The 15,755-nt window shown below is 47.1% G+C and overlaps 1 protein-coding gene across 2 annotated transcripts in view; it reads right to left on the reverse strand.

The window, feature by feature from the left end:
- The window catches only part of Por (cytochrome p450 oxidoreductase), a 67,939-nt gene that overhangs the window by 40,159 nt on the left and 12,025 nt on the right, over window positions 1-15,755 (reverse strand). Inside the window, exon 1 of one of the 2 annotated variants that reach the window (NM_031576.2) lies at window positions 7,917-7,977. The exons of the other annotated variant lie outside the window; for it this stretch is intronic. The gene's annotated coding sequence lies outside the window, so the exon portion shown is untranslated. Of the gene's footprint in view, window positions 1-7,916; window positions 7,978-15,755 lie in introns of those variants that run through there. 2 annotated transcript variants of the gene reach the window in all.

Here is a 15,755-nt window from a genome sequence, read left to right on the forward strand (position 1 = left end):
TACCCACCCCACTATCTCCCGCAAACACAACACACACAAATTCTGTTTTGTTTTTTTGTTTTGGAGACAGGGTTTCTCTGTGTAATAGCCCTAGCTGTCCTGGAACTCGATTTGTAGACAAGAATGGTTTCCAGCTCACAGAGATTGCCGGCTTCTGTCTTTAGCTTCACAAAAAATTCTTAAAGGGGTCAAGGGGTGGGAAAAAGCAGCATCCAAGCGAGGTGTGGTGGTGTGGTGTACACCTGTAATCCCAGCACTCGGAAGGTAAAGGCAGGAGGATCAGGAGTTCAAGAACAGCCTGGGCTACAGAGCAAATTTAAGACTAACCCGAGCCTGAGTCTATCTCAATAAATAAATAAGCAAAATAAAAAATGAAGAAAATTAGAAAAAAAAAAAACAAGTCTTCAAGATTAATCTGGCAGGGACTGGCAAGATGGCTCAGTGGATAGGAGGTCTGACTGCTCCTGCAGGCGGCAGAGTTTAGTTTACAGCACCCATGTGCTAGCTTGCAGCCATCTATACCTCTGGTTCCAAGGGATCGGACACCATCTTCTGGCTCCACCAGAAGCAGGCACACACTGTGGCACACATACATACATGCAGGCAAAACACTGATACACATAAAAATAAAAAGATATCTGTAAAACTATTGGAGGCGGAGGGGATCAATCTAGCAATAGTACCATGGACAGATCTTGTGACACAGGTTGGCAGAAGCAGAGAATTGGGAATTCCTGGCCGGCCTAGAACAAGGCAAAATCCTGTGTCAAAGAAAGAAAAGTGCATCGGGACAGCCCAGTGAGTAAAGTGCTTGCTTGTGTAGGCCTGGCAACGTGAGTTCGATTCCTGGGATCCATGGAAAGGTGGAAGGAGAGACCTGACACCACAAAGCTGTCCTCTTACCTCCATACCTGGGCTATGGCACACACTCACACACATACATCATCATACACACACACACACACACACACACACACACGCACACGCACACGCGCACACGCACACACACACACACACACACACACGTAACAAATAAAAATACTTTTAAGAAAAGGCCAATTTAGGGAACACCACAACAGCTACTGTAAGGCCATGTAATTACAGAAAGAACTTTGAAGACCAAAACCAGACTAGATTTAATGGCAGCTGCAGACCCAGAATAAAAGGGAAAAGGGAAGGTAGCATTTGTCCTCGAGAGCTCTGAGGACCAGAAACAGAAAAATGGTAGGGCCACTGTTAGGAGCAGACGTCATGTTGGTGACAGTTTACGGCTGTTGTACTATATGACCTCCAGATCATACTGCATAATTTTATTTATCTTTATGGTAGGGGATGGAAGCCCAGGACCTTTCACACAGTACGCAAGTGCTCCAGTACCGAAGTATATCCCCAGTCCTCAAAAATATTTTTTATAGACCAGTGAGACAGCTCAGTGGGAAAAGGTGCTTGCTGCCAAGTCTGGAGACCTGAGTTCAATCCCCAAGACCTACATAATGGAGAACCAACTTCACAAAGTTGTCCTTTGACTTCCACACAAATGCCATGGCAGATGAAAACAGACTCTCTCTCTCTCTCTCTCTCTCTCTCTCTCTTAATTAATTAATAAAATGCCAGTGAACAAACCCATAACAGGCACTGTCTTCCATTAAGCCACAAGGCCAGACCTCAGATCACACTATCTAAGGGACCCCCAGTGACCTATGTGAGCTTGTGGTTTTATAAACAGTCACTAAACCCTTAAACAATGCCAACACACCACCTTCTTCACCAGACCACAAACCCAGGTCAGAAACCTCTGTGATGCTTGGAATGTGTGCCTCCCTCAGCCCTACCCCAGAGGAGCCTGGCACAATTGACTAATGCAATTTGTGTATCCCAGGGCCTTCGTCTGTTTGCTGTGTTGAAAACCGACCCTGCGTGACCCTCGATCATTGCATCTGTGTGCTGGGAAGGTTACCAAGAGTTTCTATGTATCTACCCAGTCCTGTGAACCTCTATCCAGATCCAGTACACAATACAAACTGTGAAGATCAAAGTCATACAAGTTCGTGGTATTGTGGACATGAACCGTCCCAGGGAGAGGTGATGTGGAGACTGAACTCTGAGAAGGGGTTAGGCAGGGGAGGGCCACAGACTCTGAAGTTATGACCAGGGTACATAATGTCAAATGACTCAATACCTGTGACTTTCACTTATAAGCAAAATGACGTAAGCTCCACCTTGGAAGGCACACCTTGTCTATTATTCCTCCTGTTATACAAACAGGCAAACAAAAGCCAAACTCTCCCAGATTATTGCTCTACTACAGGCTATCCCCTGTCCACTCTCAGAACAAGACATTGCTAAGGCACCATATACTGGAGTAATATCTAATTATCCTTTATATTTTAAAAGCCTTCCTTTCTTCTTTTTCCTTCCTTCTTTCCCTCCTTTTATGAGACAGGCTCTTATGTAACCCAGGCTAGCTTCCAACTTATTGTGTTTCCCAAGATAGTCTTGATCTCCTGATCTGCCTACTTCCACCTCCTAAATCTTGGAGTACAGACATGCTCCACTACACCTAGTTTATAGAGTACCCAGGGCTCCCTGTGTGCCAGGTAAGCGCTCTACCTACTGAGCCATGCTCCCAGTCAGAAACTGCTCAGCTTCTGGAAAGCACGGAGAGTTCTCTCAGCTTCGTCATACAAAGGAGTTCAGAAAGTCTCAGCCTCCAGCATGCCAATCAAAAGGTAATTCTGAGACATCTTAAAACTGAAATAAGTAGGCTGGGGAGATGGCTCAGTGGTTAGGAGCGCTAACTGCTCTTCCACAGGTCCTGAGTTCAATTCCCAGCAACCACATGGTGGCTCACAACCATCTGTAATGGGATCTGATGCCCTCTTCTGGTGTGTCTGAGACAGCAACAGTGTACTCATGCATAAAATGAACAGCAAGGAAGATGGTTCAGTGAATAATGTCACTGTCGATAATATATGATGAGGGGCTGGAGAGATGGCTCAGCGGTTAAGAGCACCCGACTGCTCTTCCAGAGGTCCTGAGTTCAATTCCCAGCAACCACATGGTGGCTCACAACCATCTGTAAAGAGATCCGATGCCCTCTTCTGGTGTATCTGAAGACAGCTACAGTGTACTTATATATAATAAATAAATAAATCTTTAAAAAAAAAAATAATATATGATGATAGTAAATCAGAAAACAAAACACCGGGTTATCTAGACATTTGCATAATGTTTGGGTTTTCACATTCAGAATGAATGAAACTTAAATCTGAAATGGTGGGGCTAATGAGGACTGGAGAGATGGCTCAACAATGAAGGGAACCTGATGTTCTTCTAGACGCCCAAGCTTGGTTGCCAGAACCCCTGGCAGACAGCTCAGGACCACCTGAATCCTAGCTCTAGAACTAATGCCGTCCTCTGGCCTCCTAACATCTGATAGGCTAGACTCAGGGGGACTGTGCTGAGTTCAAAGCCATCCTGGATCACACCACGTAAGACTCTGTAACAAAAACATCAAAGAGAGAAGTGAGAAGGCTCAGTGGGTAAAGGCACTTGCCGCCATAACTGATGGCCTGAGTTGGATCCCTGGGTCCCACGCGGTAGCAGGAGACTCTCCAAGTTGTCCCCTGACTTCCACGGATGTACCATGTCAAAGGCACCCACCCCATAAATAGGTGTAATTTTTAAAAAATGTAATCAAAGAAACAAGGGGTAGGGAGAGAGCTTGGTTGAGAAAGTGTTTCAATTTCTAAAACCTAGCATTAAAAAGAAAGGAAGGAAGGAAGAACAAAAGAAAGAGAGAAAAAAGAAAGAATTCCAGCCTGTTAGCATGCACTTAAAACATCCCAGTGCCAGGGAGGCAGAGACGGGTGGATCCCTGAGGCTTGCAGACCAGCCATCCCAGCCAAATCAGACAGCTCCAGGTCAATGAGAAACTCTGTCTTGGAAAAAAAAAGAGTGATGTCACCCAAGGCTGACATTCACACATGCGCACGCACATTCACACACACACACACACACACACACACACACACACACACACACACACACTCATAAAATCTGTACAGGTAAGCCCACCATGCAACCCTGGCATCCCACCACCCATATCTTAGGCATCCCAGAGGTGGTATACACCAGGATTCTTTGACGGGCTTGGGATTCCTCCTGACTCACCCAGACTCAAAGGCTACCAAGAGCCTGGCACAGTGCCCTCCTCCCAAGACACCTCCTCTTGCATGCTCCATTGCTCACGCTCGGTTCCAGGGCCACTGAATACCCAGCACCACACAGTAGCTCACACCTCAGGGAGAGAAACGTGGCTTACTCCGCCACATATATATTTAGTTTTCTGTTTGCTTTCCTCCCCAGCAAGGTTCTCTCAAGGGGCTGAACCAAACCCCACACAGACCCACCCTGAGGGCCTCTGAAGTGTCATTCCACAGGGACCTAAGCCTGCCAAGAACAGCAAGAATCAACAGCAACCTTCTACCTGGGCACGGTGGTGCGCATCTGAGAGCCCATCACTCTTGAGGTAACTGGGGCAGGAGGACTGCTACTTAGAGGCAAGACCTTAGTTAAAAGGAAGAGAGAGAGAGAAAGGAAGACAGAAAGAAGGAAGGAAGGAAGGAAGGAAGGAAGGGAGGGAGGGAGGGAGGGAGGGAGGGAGGGAGAAAGGAAGGAAGGAAGGAAGGAAGGAAGGAAGGAAGGAAGGAAGGAAGGAAAGAAGGAAGGCAGGCAGGCAGGCAGGCAGGCAAGCCCTAACCTATGGGAGATGAAGGCAGAAAGTCCAGGAGTTCAAGGCCATCTGTAGCTATATACTGAGTTCACTGTCACTTTGAGTTGCATGAGACAAATGACAAAAAATAAATAAAATAAAATAAAATAAAAACAAAAACAAAAATGAACAAAAATAAAAACATTCTTAATTAAAATAAAAAGTAAGTAAGCTTCTGAGCTAATCTAGAAGACTGATGGAACAGGGTTTCTTTCTCCAACCTTACTGATGAAGAAATCAGAGCCTGGCCCTGTATCTATGGTTTGTCTTAGCAGATAAGCCACCTTTGACCCAATGCTTCTAAACCAGCTGCCTCAAATCCAGATGTCTATCAGATGCCAAATAACAGAAGTGTATGGAAAGACAAGTTCTACGCTATAGCGCATGTCTAAGAAATGAGAGTGAGGATCTGGCAAGCTGGAGCCTACCCCTGTACACCCAACACATGGCTGAGGAAGGAGGATTTGAGGCCAGACTAGGTTCTATAAGTAGTTCTGGGCCAGCCAGGGCTACTTAGCAAGACCTTGTCACAAAAACAAATTAAAAACAAAACAAACAAAAAAACCCAATGAAAAGGTATTTTCTGTCTCTAAGATACAAATTATCTGTTTCTTTTACAAAGAAACAAACATTAAATATGTAGTAAGACATACAAGATGGTATGTGTACTCTGTGGTGCTTTGTGAGATTGTATCTTTTTGGTTTTCTTCTTTTGAGAGGAGCTCTTGAGTGGGTTGTTCAACATGTCTAGCAAAGTTTATAATGTAAAGGGGAGAAGGAAGAACAGAGTCCCGAGGGTGGGCCTATGAAGGAATGTACTCAACAGACAATAGGTACCCGTATAAAAATCAATGAAGAAATAAACTAAGGAAAGTTACATCTCACTGAGATGAGGCCCACAGGCCTGGCCTGATGTGGCAAGTGCTTACACAGCAGGCCTCTCCAATGACAAAGAGGATGACAACTGGGTTAGCTCTCACAAAGAGGGGACATCCCTAAGAACTAGATTCTGTATGCAGGTGGCTCTAGTCCTAGCACTTAGGAGGCAGAGGCAGGAGGATTGGGAATTCAAGGTCAGCCCGGGACACCTGAGACCCTCATCTCAGAACAACCAGAGTTAATATTGCAATGTTGAAATGCCTCATGGACTTAGTAAGTAAATGTTTGGCTCCTGGCAGGGAGGAAGTTCTTCTCAAACAGACTCTCTGCTAAGTACACAGAGACTTTCCTAACGAATGAAGATCCTGACTTTCAAGGAGTTAACCACCCAGAATGAACAGGCCTACAATTTTAGGTTTATCAGACCACAGACATCTCTCGGGGATGTTCATTTATAAACTCCTACTATCAGGATGTCTTCACTTGAGGCGTCCTGGCTACCACAAGCCTGTGACTTCCAGGTACCAAAGTCCATCTCTGGAATCTTCTATAGTCTACACCTACCTCTTCCTTTCTCAAATGCCAGATGTGAGGGCAATAAGATAATATTCCATCCTCTCCAGTGTGGGCCTGTTTTCTGGCCACTTTCTGACAATGATTGAGCAACGTGTTCAATGAAACCAATTCCAGTATCAGAGGGTATGAAAGTTAAGAGCCACTCACTTTCCAAAGAAAATGTGAACTTCTTAAAGGAGCCACTGGAATAACAACAAAAGCAAGGTGGACCATTCTGTGTTCACTGGTTTTAGTATTTGGGTTTTCTGAGCTGTTTTTTCCACTAGCAGCCAAGTCAGAGATCAACATTCAGGGGGGATCTGTGAGGGAAGAGTTTATGTGTGGTTAATGAACCAAAGTTCCAGACAGCTTCAGGAATTACTGCCCTGTGTAATAAGAACAAATCTCCAGGGTTAGATAACCACTTGGCTTACAAAGACCAGCCCAGTTCTCAATACCACTAGCCAGGATCACAGCCTCTTTCCTCTCCTCAGTTTTACTGATATAGTAGTCTCAATACGCAGCCCTGACTTGGCACTTGCTGACCTTGAACTCAAGCAATCCTCCTGCTTCAACCTCCTAAGTACTGGAACAGCTCCAGGATTATCTCTTGTCCTCAAAATGTCACAACCCTAGTCAGGCCAGGTGGCACACACTTACAATTTCTGTACTCAGGAGGCTGAGACAGAATCAATCTGTTCAAGGGCTACAAAAAAAAAAGGTACAGGCCAGCCTAGGCTCCATACAAAACCTTGTCTCACACACACACACACACACACACACACACACACACACACACACACCCCTAAGGGTCGGGAAGCTGACAGACCAGAGGCTCAAAGAACTTATGTGTTCTGCCAAGGTGGTAAAACTCGAACTCAGGGCCACCCCCACCAGTTGAGTCTCCCTTTGTGTTTTCATTATTCCGGCAGCATGGTCAGGTTCAGAGCGAACCACTTAGTTGGATGGGTCCATAGCAAACACACATCACTTTCACTGAAATGTCCCTGAAATCCTCTGTCCCGGTCCGGTCACTAGCTTACACAATGCTGAATCGTCTTGAGAAAAGAAAATGAGATAGAAGGAAAAAGCCAATCCAGGTTAAGTTCCCTGGAAGATGCCCTGCTCCTGCTGCTCAGCAGACCACAACCTCTCACCCAGTGGCTCCCAAGAGCTCAGCTTGTCACTGCTGCTCAAGCGAACGGGACAAAGGTGTGTCGTAGGCACTGTCCCAGGAGGGGGACTGCCTCAGGGATGCACGCAGGGTGACACCTCCACTGAGTCCACCTGATTGTTCCGGGTCCTATTCGCCCTCATGGAGCTCATTCTAAAGTGAGTGGTCTTCGTAATCTGCTGCCCAAAAGTCCCGTCGCACAGGTGGGGAAACTGAGGCTTGAAGAGGGAATGTTGCTTTGCCTGACAGGAGTCCTGAGGACCGAATCTTTGGCCGCAGATGCAAAGATCCGACCCTCAGATGAAGGCAGTTATGGGGAGAACGACCCTCTATACGCCCCGCGACAGGTTAGGTCGTGGTGGGAAACGCCACCACGGGAGAAGGGCCGAGGTGCGAAGTCTCGCCTTCCGCAAGGGTGAGTCGCGCGGAGATCGGCCCAAAAACCCTCCCGGGAGTCACAAACCGGATAGTCTTAGCGACAAGAGGTGACCCGGTATCGCGGAGCTCCCCTGAGGTCTCCCATTCCTCACTTACCCTGCGCTCTCCGGTACCGACCAGATCACCCACGGCCCGCGGTCCTGTAGGTCTCTGAGGCAGTGGGGCCGGACGCAAGCCCGCACCACTGAGGCGCTACCACCGACCAGAAGGCTGCGGGGGTGAGGCGTGGCTAACACCGCCGAGGTCCCGCCCACAAAAGCCGCGCGCGCGCTCTTGAGGCAGGCCCTCTTTCTTTTGCTCCCCTTCTAAATCCCTGCTGTTGGTACAGCCCTGGTGGGCCCCGCCCCTAAGCCCAGCTCTCAGTTCCTAGGTCACGCCCTTCATCCGCTCCACGGAAAAGGCACGCCTCGCAGCCCGGCGGCGCCCAGTTCAGATGCTCAGTTTCTAGGCCACGCCCCTCTTCTCTCCTCAGAGAAGCCCCGCCCCCAAGCCTAGCACCGATTCTGGGCCACGCCCCCCTCTCCTCTCAAAGAAGCTCCGCCCATTCCTGGGCTTGGATCCTAGTTTTGGCTACCCGCCTGCACAGCTCTGACCGACGTTTGTGCTTGCGTGACCCTGCCTTGCCCCTTGGCAGCCTAGCTTGGTCTCTTGGGTCAATGCTGGGTCGTGGCTGTGCGCCACCTCGTGTTTCGACCTGCTGCTGGCCTCAGCTCACCTGTGATCTCATGTCTTTTGTCAGCTGAAAATGGTGAGGCCCATAGAGGCACCGCTGGTCCCCGGGGGTACCCACTGAGATTTGAAAACTAACCTGTTTAAGGAAGAGAAGTGGCTAGGGGAAAGGCGAAGGCAATAGTATTTGGAAATCTGGCTACCAGCAGTCATGCTTGATGCCTCTCCATCCCAACGCTCGGAAGATTGAAACAGGAGAATAAGCCTCAAGTACTGAGTCTGAGGCCAGCCTTAGCTACTTACGAGTAACTCTCAAAAAAAAAAAAAAATCAAAAGAAGAAAAGAGTCGGTTGTATTGGAGTTATAATCCCACCTCTAACCCCCGGGAGGTTTGGGGTAACAGGAGCATAAGGTCTGGGGGGCAGAACCTTTGTTCTAAACAGCTTTATCTTTATGGCTATTACTATTATTAGTAAACGTTCTTGAGTCATCAAGATGGCTCTCTGAGTAAAGGGGCTTGCCGTTCAGCCTGGCTCGGTCTATGCCCAGGACAAACAAGGAAGAAGAGAACTGATTCCCTCTGATTGTCTTCTGGCACATGCGTGCCCCTTGCACATGCACAAATAAATAAATGCATTTAAAATAAGTTGTTAACATTCTGCCATGGCCCAGCCTTGGGGAGGCAGAACCAGGTGGATCTCTAAGTGTTCAGGGCCAGCCTGGTCTACATAGAGCACTCTAGGCCAATCAAGGCTGCATACATAGTGAGACACTGTCTCTGAAGAAGAGCAGGAGGAGGAAGAGGAGGAGGAAGAGGAAGAGGAGGAGGAAGAGAATGAGGAAGAGGAGAAAAAGGAAGAAGAGAAAGAGGAAGGGTAAGAGGAAGAAGAGGAGGAAGAAAAGAAGGCAATTCTGCTACAAATTCCTCTTGGACCAGTGAGCAAGTTCTCTCAGAAACCATTCTCTATATTTATTAATTAATACATAATCATTCATTCATATATTATAGCTTTATTTTCCTATTCAAGACCAAGCCTTTTGTAGCACAAAAGACAGGCCTTGAACTCCTTAGAAACATGCTCTACCATATCTGGCCTTTTCCCCATGTTTAAAAGCAGGAACTAGCCTGTGAGTTGCCTCAGCAAGTAAAGGCACTTGCTAAGTTGTGATTTGACACACACACACACACACACACACACACATACACTCATACATACACACACACATACACACACATACACTCATACATACACACTCACACACACTCACACACACACTCACACATACACACACACTCTCATACACACTCACACACATACACACACTCCTCACTCTCACATACACACTCTCACACACACACATACACTCATACATACACACTCACACACACACTCACACATACACACACACACTCACACATACACACACACACACAATTCTTTTTGTCTTGGTTTTTCAAGACAGGGTTTTTCTGTCCTGGAACTTGCTCTGGACACACACACACACACACACACACACACACACACACACACACACAATTCTTTTTATCTTGGTTTTTCTTTTTTTTTTTTTTTTTTTTTTTTTTTTTTTTGGAGCTGGGGACCGAACCCAGGGCCTTGCGCTTCCTAGGCAAGCGCTCTACCACTGAGCCAAATCCCTAACCCCTTGTCTTGGTTTTTCAAGACAGGGTTTCTCTGTCCTGGAGTCCAGGCTGGCCTCCAACTCAGAAATCCACCTGCCTCTGCCTCCCTAGTGCAGGGATTAAAAGCTTGCTCCACCATGTCCAGCAAGAAAATTTTAACATAGGCAACCAACAACAAAATGGTGTAATAGTAAAGCCCTCCATAAAGAGACTATTGTGATGTCCTGTTACACTTCCTATGGCTAGGAAAGAACCAGTCTGACACAGAAATTAAATCTATCCCAGAGACAGGTTTGGAAAATTCTACAGACCACAGGGTAGGGCTGGCCCAGCCCAACCAGCAGAATGAGCAATAGAGGAGTCTTATAGCAGCCCAGGGGGGTTGCTTCAGAAGAAATCCGTATCTGATGCTCTGTGTCAACCTTTCAACACATTGGACATTTCCCCATATGTTCCACTAGGTCTCAGACTTCCTACTTCCTGCTTCTGCTTTTAGAGTAGAAATACCCCCCCCTCTCTCTGTGCGTGTGTGTTTTCTTTCTCTCTCTCTCTCTCTCTCTCTCTCTCTCTCTCTCTCTCTCTTTCTTTCTTTCTTTCTTTCTTTCTTTCTTTCTATCAGGCTGGCCACTGAACCCAAGGCCTCTGAATGCTTGATAAGTATTGTCTCCCAGTAACATCTCCAGCCTCTCACTGGGGAATTCTAGGCAAAGTGATCTACCTCTGAGTCAGGCCCTTGACTGACTTTCATCTGCTTCCAGTACACCTCCATTCACATTTCACCCGAGTAACTCCAGAAGCTTCCCGACTGTATGCTGCCTCCTGTGTTTCCTGTGCTTCCCAACCAATGACATTTCTTTTCGTCATTTACTGTCCTGATCACTGCCTTGCCTTCCAAAAATATGCTATCTATAGGCTGGGGGTGAGGGGGGACAACCCGTGGATGGGATACATACCTCACCCTAATCCACACTCAGATACTATATGGACAAAATGACGTTTTTTAAGATGACATAAAAGCCAGGCACGGTGGTGAATAGTTATAATTCCAGCCCTCCTGAGACAGAGGTAGGAGGATTACCAGTTCAAGTCCAGCCTGGTTGATACGCTAAGTTCCAAGCTAGCCAGGACTATATAGAAAAAACTTGTCTGAGGACAGAGGAGGAGGGGAAGGAAGAGGAGGAAGAGGAGGGAGAGGAGAAGGAGAAAAGAAAGCCCATAAAAATCAAACAAGAACTGAGTGCGACGGCTCAGACCTGTAATCTCAGTACTTGAGAGTTAGAGGCAGGAGTGTCAGGAGTTCAAGTATGTCCTGAGCTACAAGAGGAATTGGAGGCCACTCTGGGTTATTAGACTTTGTCTCAAAAAAAAAAAAAAGGAGGCGGAGGAAATAAAAAGGAAGCTGGACATGGTGGTTTGGGCCAGTCTAAATTACATAATGAGATCTAATCTAATCTAGAAGAAAAATAAATATGACTCATAAACATGGTTTGGCAGGTAAAGGCACTTTTTGCTAACCCTAACAACCTGGGTTTGATCCCCAGGACTCACGCAGTAGAAAGAAAGAACCAAATGCCAGAGGTTGTCCTCTGACCTCCACGTGCTTCCCATGGCACTGTCCACCCTCCACCAATACCCATAACAAATAAAACGGATGCAAAAGGAACCAACAAATAAAGGCTTGATATGGGGCTGGAGGGATAACTCAGTGGTTAAGGGCACTGACTGCTCTTCCAGAGGTCCCGAGTTCAAATCCCAGCAACCACATGGTAGCTCACAACCATCTGTAGTGGGATCTGATGCCCTCTTCTGGTGCGTCTGAAGACAGAGACTTATGTACATTAAATAAATAAATAAATCTTTTAAAAAAAAAAAGACTTGATGTGTGTGAAAAGTGAGCTAGCATACTTCTGGAGAACATAACCAGATGGCAGGCACATCTGGGTGAGTCCAGAGTGGACATGACCCTGAACTGGGCCATGTAGGGAGAGAGGAACCAGGTACAGGAACCAGGAGGCCGAAAGATACAAAAAGGGAGAGTGCAGGGTTGTGGGTGGAGCATGCCAGTCAGGAGGATCCTGTGACAGGTAGGGACTAAGGAAGGCTGGAAAAACCTGGTGGCCAGGTCCGCTTTGATACGTTAAGCAGATGCCTCAGCCCTTTGTCCCAGGTTTGAAACCTAGCACTGTGTGAAGTTTCCCCACATTGCCACTACAAGTTGGCTAAGCTGTTGGCTTCCGCTGCCCTGTAACCAAATGCAGATGTTTAAGGAGACATGGTCGGTAAAGGTCTTCCGGGTTTATTATTGCTGACTCTGTAAGACCATCTAGTTATTTGAAAAACAAAAGGATAGGGAAGGGAGCTCATTACCGACATGGCATAATTGGCCTTCTAATTGGGGAGGCTGGTGAGATGGGTCCCCAGGGAAGGCACTTGCAGCCAAGCCCGATGACCTACCTGAGTTTGATCCCCAGCACCTACAAGGGAAAGAGAACAAACTGACTCTTAACAGGTGGTTTTCTGACTTCCACAGCATACGCCATGACATGGGTCCTAGCACGTGTCTCCCTATACAAAGACATAACTAAACAGTTTAAAATTAGATCGTATTTCATATTTCTCAATAAAAAAAATATGCCTTTGGAGGTGGTCCACTCCCCGGAATTTCCTTACTCTTATCGTCTGGATGGGATCAGTTCTTATCCCGTTTCCTGCTTTCCTCTGGTTTTCATTTCCAAGTTAATCAATCAGTGTGTGTGTGTGTGTGTGTCTGTGTGTGTGTGTGTGTGTGTGTGTGTGTGTGTGAAGGACATCTACAGAAACAACTTTAAATTAGGATAAGGATTGGGGTTTTTGTGACTGGCTTTGTCCTAGCCAGTTCATTTTGTTTAGCACTGAACCTAGAACCTTCCAGTTGCTAGGCAGGTACATAGCCTGACCCTGAGCTGTATCTCCAGCTCTCTTTTTGGAAACTTTTCTTCTGCGATAGGTTCTCCTTAAGTTACTCATGCTGGACTTGAACCCACAGTAACCCAGACAGATCTCTGTCCCTCCTACCTCAGTCTCCTAGTAGCTGGAATGACAGGTCTGTGTCACCAGGGCTAGCTCAATACCTTTATGTTGTGGTTGTTATTGTTGTTGTGTGTTTACTATTTATACTTTGCATGTGTGTGTGTGTGTATGTATGAGAATTGGTACTACAGCGTGAGTGTGGAGATGAGAAGACAATCGCTTCCATGGATCCCAGGGAACTCAGGTTGTCAGGCTTGGTGGCCAGCACCCTAATCCACTGAACCACCTCACCTCCTTCTACGACTGCTTTTTTTTTTTAATTTTAAAATTAATTTATTTATTTTATGTATATGAATACACTATCGCTGTCTTCAGACACACCAGAAGAGGGCATCAGATCTCATGATAGAGGGTTATGAGCCACTCTGTGGTTGCTGGGATTTGAACTCAGGACCTCTGGGAGAGCAGTCAGTGCTCTTAACTGCTGAGCCTTCTCTTAGATGTTGTCTCTTTTTTTGTTGTTGTTGTTGTTCTTTTTTTTTTTTTTTCGGAGCTGGGGACCGAACCCAGGGCCTTGTGCTTCCTAGGCAAGCGCTCTACCACTGAGCTAAATCCCCAACCCCTTAGATGTTGTCTCTTAAGCTGTCAAATCTTTGGGGCTTTTGTTTATTTGTTTGAGCCAAGGTCTTGCTATATAAGCCCAGCTGGCCTAGAGCTCACTATATAGACCAGAACTGCCTTGGTCATGATTAAGGTCCTTGAAAGCATAGCTCGCCCTCGCTTCCATATCTTCCCAACATAATCATCCAAATATCTTAGTCCTTCTGAGTCATGATGACTGACTGAGGCAGCAGCCTTGGACCTTTAGTTTCTGAGCCATGAGCAGTTAATCAGAGGGACACTATCTCTTAACATTATGCAATGCAGCCCTCGACCCCACCTCTGTCCCCATCTCTGCCTCCAGCTTCTACTCTCAGGACCTCTGTCTGTGTTCTTAGGCTTCATAGCATCTGTGTTCTAAACAGATTTTCTATTCATGGTCTGTAGCTGGAACCTGGGGGTCGAGTCAACAAACAATGTTGACATTGGACCTGTGTACACATTTCCAATCATCCGAGAAATGAGAATCACGGAGTGCTTTCTGTACCACCCTTCTCTGCCTGAAGGCTCACTGGCACTGTCTAAAGAAGATCCGAGGAGGGGTTGGGGATTTAGCTCAGTGGTAGAGCGCTTGCCTAGCAAGCGCAAGGCCCTGGGTTCGGTCCCCAGCTCCGGGGAAAAAAGAAAGAAGATCTGAGGAAATTAACCTGAGCTGGAAGTGGTACAGCCCACTGTAAACTGGGGTTGGTGCAGTATGGAACTGGACCAACTGTAGCAGGAACAGTTGTTCTACTGTCCTTATGGCTCCCCATGCCACTTCTGGAGCAGCCTTTCTGACCGCCACACCTACACTTCTCCCCTTGTGCTTGATGGTGAAGGTCTAGAAGACACAAGAATCGTGAGAGTCTTGGGTGGGATCCAATGTTCTTATCCTAGAGCGGTAAACTGTTCTAGCATGCCAACAGTCCAGTCCCTTAGCTAGGTTGTCACCAAGCCTGGGCTCTGTACCTCTAGCTATGTTGGCAGGGGTAGGGAGTCACAACCCTTTGGACAACTTTTACTTCTTGCTCTTGTCTCTTTCAGTACTTGTTCTTTTCCCACCTCTATCCCCGCCCCTTTTTAGACAAGGGCTCTGTATGTGCTGATTTGGAACGTACTATGTAGCCCAGGCTGATCCTCCTTCCTCAACTTTATACACACTTGCCATCAGGTCTGGCTTCCCTTCTGGCCTCATAATGCCTCCCAGAGGAAAGTTATAGAGATCCACATGGAAAGAGAGATCGAGGCCAGGTTTCCAATGCCTTTGTAATCTAGGCTTGAGAGATACATTCATTCACCGAAAAAGACCATGAATGTGTGATGAGGATAGCATTAGCCAGTCAGGGTTGGACACAGAACTGTCAGCAATGGAAGCAGGAAGTCCGTCCTTGGAAAGTTTCACAGCAGTAACTTCAAGGAAAGTCTATGTCTTTCTTTTATAACTTAACTTAGTTTTCAGTGCTAGGGAGTGAACCTAGGGCCTCATCCCTATAAAGGCCATGCCACTGAGCCACGCCCCCAGCCCCTCACTGGGGATTCTAGGCAGGGGCTCTACCACTGAGCCACGCCCCCAGCCCCTCACTGGGGATTCTAGGCAGAGGCTCTACCACTGAGCCACGCCCCCAGCCCCTCACTGGGGGATTCTAGGCAGGGGCTCTACCACTGAGCCACGCCCCCAGTCCCTCACTGGGGGATTCTAGGCAGGGGCTCTACCACTGAGCCACGCCCCCAGGCCCTCATTGGGGGATTCTAGGCAGGTGCTGTACCACTGAGCCACGCCCCCAGTCCCTCACTGGGGGATTCTAGGCAGGTGCTATATTGTTGAGATATAATGTATTCTACATATTATAGCGAATCTCCCTGAAATATACACTTGACAGAAGAGTAGGAGAGAAAGATTTTACCCTAAGGTTTCCAGCCTAGTAAATGTTTTAAGGTCTCTAGTCTGATAGTTATCTCAAACTTCCCAGCTAGAA

The sequence above is a fragment of the Rattus norvegicus genome, chromosome 12 (assembly GCF_036323735.1).
Source record: "Rattus norvegicus strain BN/NHsdMcwi chromosome 12, GRCr8, whole genome shotgun sequence".
Taxonomy (NCBI): domain Eukaryota; kingdom Metazoa; phylum Chordata; class Mammalia; order Rodentia; family Muridae; genus Rattus; species Rattus norvegicus.